The 14,977-nt window shown below is 34.4% G+C and overlaps 1 protein-coding gene across 42 annotated transcripts in view; it reads left to right on the top strand.

The window, feature by feature from the left end:
* PTPRD (protein tyrosine phosphatase receptor type D) overlaps window positions 1-14,977 on the top strand; it is a 1,159,824-nt gene that overhangs the window by 366,764 nt on the left and 778,083 nt on the right. For all 42 annotated transcript variants that reach the window (XM_064736588.1, XM_064736631.1, XM_064736633.1 and 39 more), the window contains exon 5: window positions 14,708-14,751. The gene's annotated coding sequence lies outside the window, so the exon portion shown is untranslated. The remainder of the gene's footprint in view (window positions 1-14,707; window positions 14,752-14,977) is intronic.

Raw genomic sequence — 14,977 nt, 5'->3', positions numbered from 1 at the left:
ACCTATGTTCTTATCATCTTTTTTCCCTACTGTAGGGGACAAGAACTTTCACACCTACCCACATTCTCTGGATATATGAGAGAGTATGACAAGTGACTTCTGCTTCGTTCACTGCAACCTCAACTGTGAAACTGACTTGGCTACAGTGTCTTCATATCTTCCCCTCTCTGGCCAGCCCATCAGTGTCCAAAGACAGCTCAAATGGTTCTGGTGTCCTTTCAACTGGTGCCTTAATGTACCTGACAATAACACATTTCTCTTAAGAACACTCATTGTCCTTTAAGTCAGCATTAGTGTGTAGCTGAATTGACTTGTTCCCAGAATAATTTTCACCAGAACTTTCTGAAATCTCTAGATGAGAACTTACTATTACATGAACCTACCTCTTCTGATATGGAACATGATATCCTAGAGTTTCATTGCTCCATAGAGATTGATCAATACTACCCAAAGATAAATGTGATTTACTTCTTGAAAATCTGCCTCCTATGAAGGTACTATAATAATTGATGAGTCTCAACATCTCCCTTCAACATAAAGTAGAGTTGGACAGTCATATTTGTCATGCTGATCATATGCTTATCATTTAAAAGGAGATAGTGCAAGACTGATTAATTCAACTGAAGTATGGAGTTTCTATGTTAGGGTGTTTTGTTAAGAAAATCAACAGCTGTCTAAGAGGACCAGCAAGCCTTTTCCTGATTGTCTGAGTATTTCTTAAAGTCATCTGCATCACAAATCCTGTGGAAAATAGACTAGAAATATTGGTTGCAGAGTGGGCATCATTCTTTGGTTTTTGATCACTCCTAGGCAAAACAGAAGCTGTAGAGCCAGCGTTCTACTAGCCAGTATTGTCAAATCTGCTCAGACAGATAAGGCTTCAGAAACAGGAGATGCCTCTATAAGAGACATTAAATATACTGGTCTTGCCCTGAATAAATTTCTTCATAGTTTGTATGTTTTTGGATTTGTGATGAAAAGCGTGTTAACCACTGGAATTATTTAGTTGTTGCTGAGCAACATTTACAGAGTCTCAAGGAACTTTTTGCTTCTCATACTACACCATCAGCAAGGAGGCTGAGGACTAACAAATAGTTGGAAGTGATACAGCCAGGACAACTGACCCTAAATGACTACAGGGATATTCTATATCATACCGCAATATGCTTAGCAATAAAAGCTGTGAGAAGGAGAAGGAGAAGGAGAAGAAGGAGAAGGAGAAGAAGAAGAAAGAAGGAAGAAAGAAGAAAGAAGAAAGAAGAAAGAAGAAAGAAGAAAGAAGAAAGAAGAAAGAAAGAAAAAAAAGGACAAAAAACAAGGAAAAGGAAAAGGAAAAGGAAAAGAAAAAGGAAAAGAAAAAGAAAAAGAAAAAGAAAAAGAAAAAGAAAAAGAAAAAGAAAAAGAAAAAGAAAAAGAAAAAGAAAAAGAAAAAGAAAAAGAAAAAGAAAAAGAAAAAGAAAAAGAAAAAGAAAAAGAAAAAGAAAAAGAAAAAGAAAAAGAAAAAGAGTGGAGAACATTCTGAGTTACGATATTTGAAGCTTTATTCAAGATCATCTGCTTCTCAGTCAAATTACAAATTGCTTCTCAATATCTATCAAAATTTCTCCTCTTTCAGTTTAAAACCATTACCCTTCATCCTGCCACTACACTCCTTAAATAAAGGGCTCCTAAATCCAGGCTTTTAGAAGACCTATCCAGAGCCTTCTCTTCAACAGGTCGAACAAGCCCAACTCTCTCAGCCTGTCCTTACTGGGAGGTGTTTGTCTGTCATCTCCATGGCACTCCTCTTCTAAGCCTCTCTGTTGGCATCTGGTCCAGCTTGTATTAGCTTAGGGCTAACTAAAATGTTATTCAATGCAAGCTTTTAGCTGCTGTGAAGTCATATTCAAAAGAAAGAGATAGAAAGATCATTATTCTTCCAGAGGGAAAATAAATTTAGGATATAGACAAAGTAACCTGTAACAATTGCTTCAAGGTTTAAAAAGCAAACAGTAGCCAGCACTGAGAGAAGATTTAAAAAAACCCCACTAGTTACTTTGCTTGAGCTCTGGGAAATCACCTTGCAAGTACAAGGTGTCGTGACTAAATTTCATCCCAATACAAAAAAAGAAGGGCTCTGAAAAATATCCAGTCTTAGGAACTTTGTTTCTAGAAAACCTACACTACCCAGAGAGATAATCATCTGCCTTCTCTAAAAAGAGCAAGACTCTCTTTCTCCACTCTTAAGTAGAGGTTCTCATTTGCAACACCACCTCTTCCTGGGGAATGCAGTAGACTGCAGGATCATGTATTCACAGAAGTCCTAAATCACCTGTTCTCTTATGAGGTTATTATAATATTCATTCCATTCTTAGAAAGTCAGTCTTGACACTGGTGTTTGGACTTTCAGACTTCTAGAATGTATATTCTTTGCTTTTTATTTCTACATTGAGCTTGTCCTACTGGTCCTCTATCTCCACTGTCCTGTTTCTCTTACACAATGTTCAGCAGCTGTGGTCTGTCTGTAGGCTCTGTGGGATTAGGGCACATCAACAACTGGCTGTAAGTGGATCTTCTGGGCAGGTCTCCTGGCAGTCAGAATCCTGTAACTCCTGTACTGCTTGAGCAACATCACAGTAAGAATAAAACTCCACAGAAGAAGATTTACTGAAAATAAAGAAGAAAAGCAACAGATGGACGTAGCAAGGCCTATGATCAGAGTAGATACAAAATGCAGTTTTAGGTGGAACTTGAATCATACTGGCATATGTGAAGACAAGAGGTGCCCTTGCTCTGTCTTCACCATTTTAAAATGAATGAAACAGTTCAGTAAACAGAAACAGTTCAGTAATCAGAAATAGTTCTGATTAATATGTGATAAATATTTCCAGAAGAAACCAATGCTTCCATAATATACAATACAAAAATACAAATAATACAATAATTAATTCTGTCTCTATGGAAAATAAAACAAAATAAAAAAACCTCCTCTCAAAAACGCCAAAAAATACCCACCCCCCCCAGAAAAACCCAAAGATAAAGCCAAAAAAAACAACCCAAAACAATAAAAAACCCCAAAACACTAAACCAAAGAAAACCAAACACACCAAACCAATCAAGTATTTAACCTGAAGTACCAGTCTTAGTGTTTTTCTGGCCCTGTACTGTTCATATACAATCTGTATATACTGTACTGAGCCAACCACACTGACCACTACTGGTGGACCACACGAAGAGATTGTTAGCCTTGGTGACCTCCAGGGATGTTTTTTACCTTAAGTTAGTCAATGGCTTAATAACTATGGCAGAAACAACCAGAAGTCATTCCTACACTCATCGTCGGTTATACAGTGCCTTTGAATGTAGTCAGACTGTAAGTTGTACTCTAGCTATAAATCTATTTTAACCTTAATTTGGGTATCCATCTTAAGCTCAGGAGTTATGAGTTTGTGGAAATGAGTCACCAAGTCATACAAATTCATCAAGCTGTCTTTTGCAGCAAGAAAAGAAGTAGGTTGTAACCATGTGCTTAAAACTGCGCAAGAACTTTGACTTACAGACAGAAAATACACATGGACACACAGCCACAGGCACACACACAGACAAAATCCGTGGGTTTCTTGTTAGCAATGACTGCATCTAAAATGATGTATTCTGTTCTGTGTGTAATTTCTCCTAAATGGCCCTTCATACAAACATCACTGGAATGTGAAAACATAGGAAAAACTTGACATGAGAAGCAGTTATACCACAAAAAGTGAAGTTGGTCCAGAAGATCTGTCTTTTGGGTTGTATTTTTCGTATTTTCAGCAGCCAAGAATGCAGTTATATAGTAGCAGTACATTTCATCTTAAAAAAAGGTAGAGTAAACCCTACCTAAATATTAGTATATATTTGGAAAAGTAGGAAAAGACATTTCCACCATTAGAAAATAATCTTTAAACAACAGCAAAGGTAGTATTTAAATTGAAATTGAGCACATGTGAGATTTTTACATCCAAATGTTTATATTATTGAACTTTTTAAAGCAATCATAGGAATCAAATTCTCTCACCCTTTCAGGCCAAACCAAGATGCTATGGAAACATAATAATTTCTCTAATTTCTATTCTGTTTAAAAATCTTTAGCTTTCCTCTGGTAGAAACAAAAGTTACTGTTACTGAACCCCATGATTTCTGTTTTCATAATTAAACTTAAGAAGAGATTTAGTACCTTCCTTCAATGCTGACTTTTTAATTCTCTTTATAAAACTTTATCATTCTGTAGTATGTATAGCTAGGTTTTAAGTAAAATATTTGATATGACTAATAAATTATGGATGAATTACAAAAATATGTTGTGCATTCAACCTCAAATTCACTGTATTTCAGAGTAAACAGTATAAGTTGAGAGCATGGATACGTTAAGAGAAACAAAATGATTTTGTGAAGTTCTGCCTTAACCTAGGTTACTTTAATGTACAAAAACAGTCTTCCATCTTGCAGGAATATAAAGAATAGCTGATCCTTCAGTGAAGTCAGCAAAAGCCCAACATGTGAGTCTCAGTTATGCCTATCATATTAATCCTTGGATACAATAACTAAAGATTTTTTCCCTGATAAAATGGAGACTTGATAAAAGATACAGATAGCAAACATGTTCTAATTTAATTAATAAATAATAGAGAATATAAACAACATCTAGCTCTCTGGAAACATGACTCCTAGGTAAACTAATATTTTTATTTCCAAGAATAGCTGCATATAGAATGATGCTTCTTCATTCTGAGACTTCCTTTTTATCAGAAAATGAAATTTGTCTAATTTATAATGGGTTTTTTGTGTGATATATTATTTTTCACCAGTGATTGTAGACAGAAGTTATTTAAGAAATTTCATGAAACTTTGGAAAGATTATAGGCTATTGATAACTAATATAATAAATAACCTTTTTCATATGCAGATATCTTTGAAAGATATAAAATTGAAATGAGAATTACTAAAATCTAATTTGTGCAACCTGAAATTAAAACAGAGATAAACAAAACTAAAGCAAGTCCAAAAAACCTAATAATTTTTTAAAACCTGAATGTGTCATCTTCAATAATCTGAAATGTTAGCATCTCTTTAGTCTAAAGTCTTTGTCCTTAAGATCTTAAGGGTGTTTTAATGATTGTATTATTTTTATAATCTGATGTTTACAATCCTTTTGTGCAGAAAAAAAAATCCTTTCAGGCAAATATTTTTTTCTAGACTGAGTGCAAATAAATACATGATTGAAAAATTTATGACATAATTATCACTCTTCTTTTAGGAAGTTTGTTTTCAATCCCCTTTTGGATAATTTTTTCACCTCTCTTGCTTGGTCTTTTAACACCTTTCTGATCCAATATTGATGCAAATAACATTGTCATGTTTTGTGACTTTTCTGCCTTTATCACTCAGCTATAGCCTAGATTCACAGATATTTGTTTTTGTTTTTATTTTTTTTATTTTTAATCACTAATGGCTTTGCAGCTAACCTATGGCTTCAGCCATGGAAAGTTGCCTTCGGTATCAGTGATGTATGCATTATGCTGATAAGTACCATGGCTCATTTTCCTTTTGGGTAAGCACAGGTAAAAAAGAAAGGCAGGGGGGAAGAGAAAAACTCTAAGACTAATGATTACCTTAGCCTGAGACAAGGATGGCAAAACACACTAGACTACTTTCTAACATTCAGTTATGTGTAATGAAATATGACTGCTTCAGGACAAAAAATGTGTGATAACTTCTGTCATTTTAGTGTTATTTCCCTGAATTCCTCAAAACTGCATTTTGTTCAACATTATCAGTGTGGTATTGTTTTAATTAAAGGGCAAATCTTGGCCTAATGATGAATTCTTTCCTGACATCAAAAGGACTGTCTTTTACATTCTCAGTGTCATCATTTTATATTACATTTTAATTTGTTAGTTCATCAGTGTGAACTGAGTGTCCTAATATGTAAAGAATCATTTGTCATGATTCAGAAACAGGGCTTGTTGAAAGGTGAATAGCAAAAATAAAGAAGACTTCAACCTTATGGAACATATTAGGAAATAAATTTTATACACATGAGTACTTGTATTACATAAGGCAGGAATTACTGTTCTTCTGATTTTTATTTTGCTGTATCATATATAATATGAAAAGGAAAAAATATATACAAATATTTAATTCCTTGCTAGAGACACTTTAATTCAGATATAGTTGTTGGTGCTGTATAGCAAGTAAATAGTTTCTGATTTTATTATAAATAGATTATGAAGGTTTAAGGTAGACCTGGCCAGAAAAGTTAATAAAGCAGAAATTTTGTCTCCAAGAAATATCTGGTTGCATGTCTACAAATTTAAATAGTTTCTGTCTTTAGTATCATACAATTCCTTTGGAGTTAAAAAGAAAAAGAGAGAAATTAATCCACTAAAGTAGAGAAATAAACTAATAGGTGGCTGATTATAACTTAGACATTTTAATGTGTTTACATTTCTTTTACTTTAATTTAGTTTTAAGAAAATGACACCTCATGTTTACTTATCTGGTTAAAAATTAATGTAGATCTTTCTAAAAATCCACCCGCTGTTGATGGCTTGCTATATTAAATATTTGCTATATCACATCATCTGTTGACAGCACAGACATGTCACAGATAGTTTTACAGTTTGTTTCATATGCAGATGTTTTTGAAAGTGTTTACAACTGAGCATTTCAGAAATAGTAGCATTCTAGAAATATTATTTGCTCAAGCAACTAGATCTTGGAATTAATATCTCCTCTATTTGTCTTTTATTTTTAATTGCATCATCCACAAATGTAAAGTTGTCTTGCTTTGCTTTAAGATTTACAACTAAAGTGGGTTACAGTAAAACTCTGTTTTAAAAACACATGTTCACACTGTTTAATTAGAGTTTGGACCAGGCTTTTTAAATTAATCATCTTCCACTGCCTAGGCTTCAGTTCATTTAGTATCCTAGGACTACAAACAAGATGCCTTCTACATGAAACTGATGTGAAAGATCTGCTTCAGAAGTGCACAAAATATAATACAATGGTTAGTGAGCATTAAATACAGAGTGACAGACAAGAGCTAATTTCAGTTAAAGGCCTTGAACAATGCAAAATTCGGGTGCTGGGTCTTAGCACAGGCTGAGGACTCCTCAGTGTTTTATCACATGATTCTTAATATGCTTTTGTTGTACCAGTTTTTAGCAAGTGAATTTGAATTTTGAATGCTGAAATCTGACTCTAGAATATATTAATACTTCATTCACATGCTCTGCATATTTGTGTGCAGAGCTAAGCAGTGAAAATCATGAACACTACACTAAGAAACTGCCTGTAACTGGACTAAAATGATAAGAATAAATGTGTTTTACAGTGGATTTTCTCCAATGTTTAATGTCTTTCAAACTGATGTAGATCAGTATCTTCCATTTTTAGCTTTGAGCTTTCTCCCAAAAATTCCTGAGACATTTCTTCTCCTTGTAGTGGTAATTTTTTTCATACTAACCGCTAGCAATGACAATTGCACTTCCATGCCACTCCAGCTATATCTAGGTAGAGAATATTCTTGATAAAATAAAGCTGTCCCAACTTCCTGTGACTTGTAATTAAACTTGTAATACTAGCTGTTTTGTTTTCAGTGGGAGAAAAAAATGTTGATTACTGTGGACTGAAGTTCTGCTCAGCCTTCCCTATACAAACTGTCCCATTTTGCACAGAATTTAACAACTACAAAAAGCAGAGCGGTCGTTTTGGGTCTTGTGAGTTGGGTTCTGCATGAGTCATGAACTCAAAGTCAGCCTGCTGGCTCAGAAACACATCTCTGAAAGAGCTGTTTTACAAATTGTATAGCATGAAAAGCAGGCATTGGATAGAATGTTATCCCTTCCTTGTAACAACAGACTATTATGCTGTGTGTGAGAGAGAGCATATTTTGAAAGGCTTTTTGTCCCTTTGTTATTTGCTCATATTACCACTTATGTGTTTGTTGAAGCAAGCTATTTTAGTCAGCGCTTTACTATATGTTCCGTAGAGTAAAAGAGTTTCTTAACAGATTTTTTTAAAGTTCATTATTATAAAGAATGAACTTTATTCCATCTTCTTTATGGAAGTCCTCTTTTTCTTCTGTGTAAACTGTGCCAAACAAACTTCCTATCCCACTGATATAAGTGATGTCTCAAGATTCAGTTTGACAAAAAACTTACCTCGAAAATTATCGTGCTTCAATCTACAGTTCTACAGGAACGAAAGCACTAGCAGCCAAGATATGGGGAAGAAAATTCCATTTTCTTTAGAGGTCTGAGACTCCGGCTTCTGAGATACTTTCTCAGAAAGAAATAATACTAAAACTAGAACCAGAAAAGATAACTGGATAGCAGCAAAAGCTTTTTAATGTTCTGTACATTGCCAGGGGAGTTTCAAATAGAGTGCATACTACATGATGAGATAATTCCTGTCAAGTTACTCAGGGAAAATGGTAAATGTACATAAGCCAAAAAGTCGCAATTGTAAAAAAGGGCCATGCTTTTGGTGATGAAGATACCATAGTTACATAGCTGTTTTTATTAAACTTGGGAGACTGGAGAAAGACATAAAATGTAACTGGTTATGACTGCATAGAAGGAGCAGAGAAGAATAAAAGTGAGGCTTTCAGTGACAGGGATTTTTTTTGAGAGGACAAAGTCATGTAAACACAAGGACATGTCAAGCATGAATTTGAAGTAGATGGAGTATCTCTACTTGTGCATGGTATGTCTTCTACATATACAGAAATGGTAAAACTAAAAGGAAGATAGGAGTGTTTACACATTTCTTTTCTTCTTTTGTTGGTTTGGTTTGCTTGGCTTGGTTTGGAGATTTTGGTAAGTTTTAGAGCTAGTTGACAACCTTCCTTAGGTAGGATTAAGTATTTATTTGGGGCAGCCTTCACAAAAAATCTTAAAGTGAGATAAGCAAGCTGGTAATAGGTGGGGATATTGCTTCTAGACTTATGTTGGAAGTTAGTATGCTCTGCAGCTCTTGGAGATGTTATGATCTGAGATCCAGACTTAAAAAGAGGAGTGTTCAAATCAGTAGTGGTAGAACTTAGAAATGAGTTTACCGTGGTGAAAATCAGAGGGCAAATCACATAGCTTGGATTTGATTATTGGATGAACAGTGCCGTCTGAGAATGCTGCACATATTTTTGTTGTGTCTACATCAGGGTTACATAAAGAAAAGCATAAAATAAGTGTAATACAGAAAAAGAAATTATAAAGTAAATGCATAAAGCGGATGCATAAATATCAATTAAATATCTGTAGAAATATTGCTATTCAATGCTATATGTATTGCACAGAAAGCATTTTGTCTGGTAAAAATTAAGCAGACATCATAGACTAATATTATCTTCCCATCCATGTAATAGTATAGTGGTGTGACATGTTGATGTCAGAGCTGCAGTCTGATAATATGGTACAATTGTGGCTGTAATTGGGCTGGTTCAATTGCTGAACGCAGCATTGATAATATCAAGATCTTTTTGTTATTTACTGAGCAGGATTTGCCCAGAACTAAAACATTTTCTGCTTCTTGTATTGCCACACTGGTGAGGAGACTGGGGTTCTTGGGAGGATGGGAAGAGACACAGCTGGAACAGGTGACCCCAATTGACCAAAGGCATATTCCAGACCCTGTGGCACCATGCCAGTATATAAAGTGGGTGGAAGAAGAAGGGAGAGCAGAACATTTGGAAAGATGATATTTGTCTTTCAAGTAACTCTGTGCATGATGGGCCCTGTTCCCCTGGAGATAACTGAGCACCTGCGTTCCCATGGGTAGCTGTGAATTAATTCCTTGATTTGTTTTGCTTGTGTGCACAACTTTTCCTTTCCTTGCTTAACTACCTTTTACTTTTCATGTTCTCTCCCCATTGGCATAGGATTGAGCAAGTGGCTGTGCGGGGCTTAGCTGTTGGTTGAGGTCGAACTATGAAAGTCCTTTTTCAGCACCCAAAGCAAGGCTCAAAGAGTTTGAGATAGTGATGGATCTTCTTGGGATGTACTAGATTGAACTGATATCCGGTAGTGCTATTTAGCTAATTAAGAAATTACTATAACTACTATTTTTGTCAGTAAATAGAGTCCCTCGGAGATTTTGAAAGAATAATGTTCAGATGCACTTTTACAAAGTATGATGCCGAATGTATACGATGAAGAGTTATTGCATTTATTAGGTCATTATTGGTATAACAATTAAGTGTAACTCTGTATCAAATGTATAAGAGCAGAATAGGAGTCAACTACAGTATGAGCGTGCAGATTCACAGTTGCTTAAGTTTTTTGCTTTCTTACGGTAAAGGAACTCTTTACAAACTTAAGGGAAATACACAATCTCAGTGATTTGGGCCCAAATTGCATGCTGCAGCAAGCTTACTCACCACTGTACTATCATACTTGAGGAACATATGTCTAAATTTAGGCTGAAATAGCATAATTTTTATTGCTATTTAGCAATAGCTTTTAAAAAGTATCATTTACTTCTTCCCTAACAGAAGGATCTTGGTACAAAAATAATTATTTAATTTAGTTTCCCCATTCTGAACCCTCTTGCTGTTCTAGTGTGTCTATTTACCTATAATTGACAAGATGTTGTGAGCAATTAGATATTCCCTAGTTGGCTGGCCTTTGCAAAGAAGATTCTTGACAGAGATCGAGAAAATTAACTACCACAGATTTCTTAGCTTGAAATTCCCAATAAAGCAATATAAAGCAAATATTTATACATTAAAGGTTAAGTACTTCAAGTCTTTTTGACAGTAATTGAATGCATTTTCAAGAGAGGTTTAATTTTGATAGATTTTTTTTCCCATTTTACCACTGTTTGTCTCCTCTTTGTCTCAAATAGTAAATATTTCATACTACTGACTAACACTTTAGGGTTGGCACAATAGAGCCAGATTAAAGGCCTCCAGCCGCAACTTTAATAAGAAATACCATTCCATAAATAAGGTTAATTTTTACACAGTGGTTTTATAACCATAGGAGTAGTATTCACACATATCATCATAGCAGATACCCTATGTTTCCCCTCAGTCCCAGTTGCAAAAGGATCACATGCTTTTGATTAAAATGCCTCCATAATAATCTCAGAATAGCTGTTGATGCATCTGTCTAGGCATTGTGTTATCTCTTTAATTTTGAACTCTGAGATATGACTTGCAGACTGGATTTTTAAAGGAATTAGCTGCTTGGGAAAGCTCCTGAACAGCTACCCTATGGGTCCCTTTAGAAATCACATTGATGAGATCACATTGATGAAATCACATTGATGACTTACAAATTTTGGCAAATCTACACCTATCTTCAACATACCAAAATGGCTTTCACAAGTCTTAGGGCTTAGGCATTATTTATAACATATTCAACAAAATGCATTAAAAACAAACAAATAAAAAAGCCAAAACAAAAACAAACAAACAAACCAAAAAAACCCCACAAAACCAGAAAAAATTTCTTGAGTGCAGCAATCTACTGTCCAGAAGAGGGGTTTTTTTTCCCCTTTTCTACATGAAATACATCATGAGCATACAGTGAGAAAGCAGCAAGCCTTGGAGTTCAGAGAACAACAAATGTGCTATTTAAAGACAGTATCAAAATTCTGATCCCAAAATACAGATATTTCTTTAAAAAAAAAAGCTGCTATGCCCTTCTGTGGTGGTTGTTTCGTTCTTTTTCCAGACAACATGAAAGGAGCGGGATTATGAAATAGCTCATTCACAGTCTAATGCTTTACCAGGTGAAGTCAGAAGTAAGATTCTTTTCTGTTGAGGTGCTGGGAAGGTGGACAACCAAACACAGTCTTCATTTACAGTTTATCATTGTACCATATAACTTCAGTGTCCTCGTTTTCAATTGATAGCAATGTAAATAAGGGAAGAAGGAATTAATTCACAGTGGCCAAATATCATTGTCCCAGAAACCTATTTGTGTTATTAACATATTCATAAAAGCTCAAAAAAAATTCTTTGATGTCTGTTTAGGTTCAGTGCATACCATTTTTTTTCCTTCAGTTCCTGTCTGTTTTCTTAACAGTAACTCTTTATTTTTTTGTCTTTTTGTAAACATTAGTCTTCCAAGTAAAACATAAATAATCTTTAGATCTAGGGAAACTGACATGTGTTATAGAAGATTAAACTGTTGCTCGAAGCCAGTGATTATGTCTGGATAGACTGTGGTCCAATACCTCTGATTTTAAGTGAATAAAGGAACGCAAGAGTAAAATTAGTATTTTGAGGAGTGGATTAAGGGTGGCAGAAGGGAGTACCTGTTTCACAGAGAAACATGTGACTTGGCAGCAAAATATACTTCACTTTGGTGATGAGCCATCACAGGATGCAAATGGTTTGACTGCTTTGAAGAATAACTATTTGGTGTTGTTGCATAATTATTAGCCAGAGAATGACATCCTAAATTTAGGAATTTGCTGTGTGAAAGAAAATCTTGCAGGTTACAAATTTGGAGGTTTTTAAAATGTTATGAATTACGCACTTTGAAATAGCCCTTCTTGTTTTCACTGATGTCTAACTTAAAAGTTAAACATTCTAAATCTAACTTCTAAATCTAAAGAATTCAGTAACCTTGCCTTTCACTTCAAGGATATGCTATCACCCTAAAGAAAATTAAAGGAATTCTTCCAAAACATGATGTACTCTTTCTCATGTACTCCATATAGATATTTATCAGTAAACACTGCTTAAAACCCTTTAAGAAATCTGACAAGTGACAAGATCAGTCACTGCTCTTAAAGGTGAGCTGTGGAAGGCATTCACAGTGTTTAGATAATTCCATTAGTTTCTAAAGGAGTAAATTATTATTTTACATTAAGGCCACTGCTAATTACAAATTTAACCTTGCAATGTTTAAAAGTTTGAATAACTTGCCAGAGCGTAATTCAGCTCATGAAACAAGGAAACTCAAAGCCCAATTGATTTGAATACTAAATACTACAAATAATTTAGTGCATTTAGATTTGTTAGAGCTGGTCTTTTTTTGCAGGCTAGTTTGATGTCTTGCATGCCTTTGTTGTTTTGTTTGGGTGTTTTTTGTTGTGGTTTTTTTTTTTTTTTTTTTTTTTTTTTTTGCAGGGGAACTACATGTATAGAGCTGTAATAAGCTGTATAGTCAGTCAGGTAGTGCACTCAGTATACACCTTTCCTGATATAAATCCTGTAATTTCTACATTTACCTGATTTCTGCTCAGGTATCCGTATTCCCAAAATTATATTTGGAAAGTCTTGATCCTACCTCAGTTTCCAGTATTGTTTATTTATACAGTCAAATTGCTCAAGACTAGTTTTGTCTTCTGTCTCCACTAACTGATATGTTCTTCCTGGAAGTAATCAATCTTCTTCTATTTGGACAGTTGAGATTCATAATTTCTAATTACTGCAGGGTTAAACCCAAGGTATGGTAAATGTTGGCCCTCTAAATATATCTGTTGTTATTCTTAAAGCTTACATCTCTTCATACTTGTAACCACCATAAGTTTTGCTGAACAGAAGCATTTTTTTGAATACTTATGTGAACATTGTCTATACAGTTTTAATACTAGGGGTTTATATAGTAGGAGTGCATACTGACAGAAAAATTGGTGGGAAAAATCGAGGAATAAGGTTTTTGAACTTTTCATTCTTCAAAAAACTAATAGCTTAAGATATGCATATTGGAAATGTGAGTATAGGTATTGCATGCAGTCAAATCCCTTGTGAATATAATGTCAATTTTCAGATCAATCTGATTACGCTTTCATCCTTTATTATAAATATTTCTAAATTATCCAGTGGCATACCAAAATTCCACAGATGAGTTTTTTCTTGCAACAATATCAAGGACTCAGATGGAAGAATGCTAGAGTTCAGGTTCATAACTTACCCTGATTATTGTTATCAAATTACTATTACTTGAGCCATACTTTATCAAAAATAGATTATAAAAATCCCAAAACCAAGAAAAAATATATAATATTTAATAGAATGTTTTATACAGGCTCACAACCAGTGAATTTAACTGTTTTGCATTATAGAGTTTTTATCTGAGCCAGTCTTTAAATGTCATTAATATCTGCAAGCTGATTCAAGCTTGAAAATATGTTTCAAGATCTACAAAGGTATATATTTTGAAATTGTGACCCGTAGTACAAAAACTGAATTCTGCATAATTGTAGGCTTTCATTTATGAGGTAATTCAAACATTCGATTATGAAAAATGCAATTTAAAATGCACTTGGATATAATCTAAAATGAAATTCTTTGCAATAAGAGTGGTGAGGCACTGGAACAGGGTTTGCCCAGAGGAGTTGTGGCTGCCTCATCCCTTAAAGAATTCAAGTCCAGGCTGGATCAGGTTCTGAACAACCTGGTCTGGTAGAAGGCATCCCTGCCCATGGCAGGGGATGTTGGAACTACAAGATGTTTAAGGTGACTGCCAACCCAAACCAATCTATGATTCTACGATAATGAGATCTGTAGGAAAATTCAGAAGCATATTTAATAGAAAGAAAAATAGAACTGCAGCAGTATCTATGTTTTCATTTGCTAATTTTTCCTTTAATATGTGTATGAGGTGTTGAAAATCATAATTCTTTCTGACTCTACCTATCAACAAATAAAAATATATGTATAAAGGGAACCATGGTATTTGACAGTGACTATTACCACCAGTAATATCAAATGTTTCTTAATCTTTTTTAGATCTCTATCCTGAGACAAAACAACAGGATGTGCCTTGGAGAAGAGTAAGTTATAAAATTTCTTTATCCTTGATATATTTTCATTGTAATCATAACAACTGGTTACTGTAAATTGAGTTTCAGTGAAAGAAATCTGTTATCCATTTATTTTTAAAGTACTAAGCCACTCCCACTGCACTGTTTATATTATAATTATTATAATACTTAACCTTAAGTAACTTTTTCATTAGGTTGTTTTTCGGGGATAACTTTTTATTGAGTACATTGAACT

This window comes from Zonotrichia leucophrys, chromosome Z, assembly GCF_028769735.1.
Source record: "Zonotrichia leucophrys gambelii isolate GWCS_2022_RI chromosome Z, RI_Zleu_2.0, whole genome shotgun sequence".
Classification (NCBI taxonomy): domain Eukaryota; kingdom Metazoa; phylum Chordata; class Aves; order Passeriformes; family Passerellidae; genus Zonotrichia; species Zonotrichia leucophrys.
This window is presented reverse-complemented; position numbering and strand designations above follow the sequence as displayed.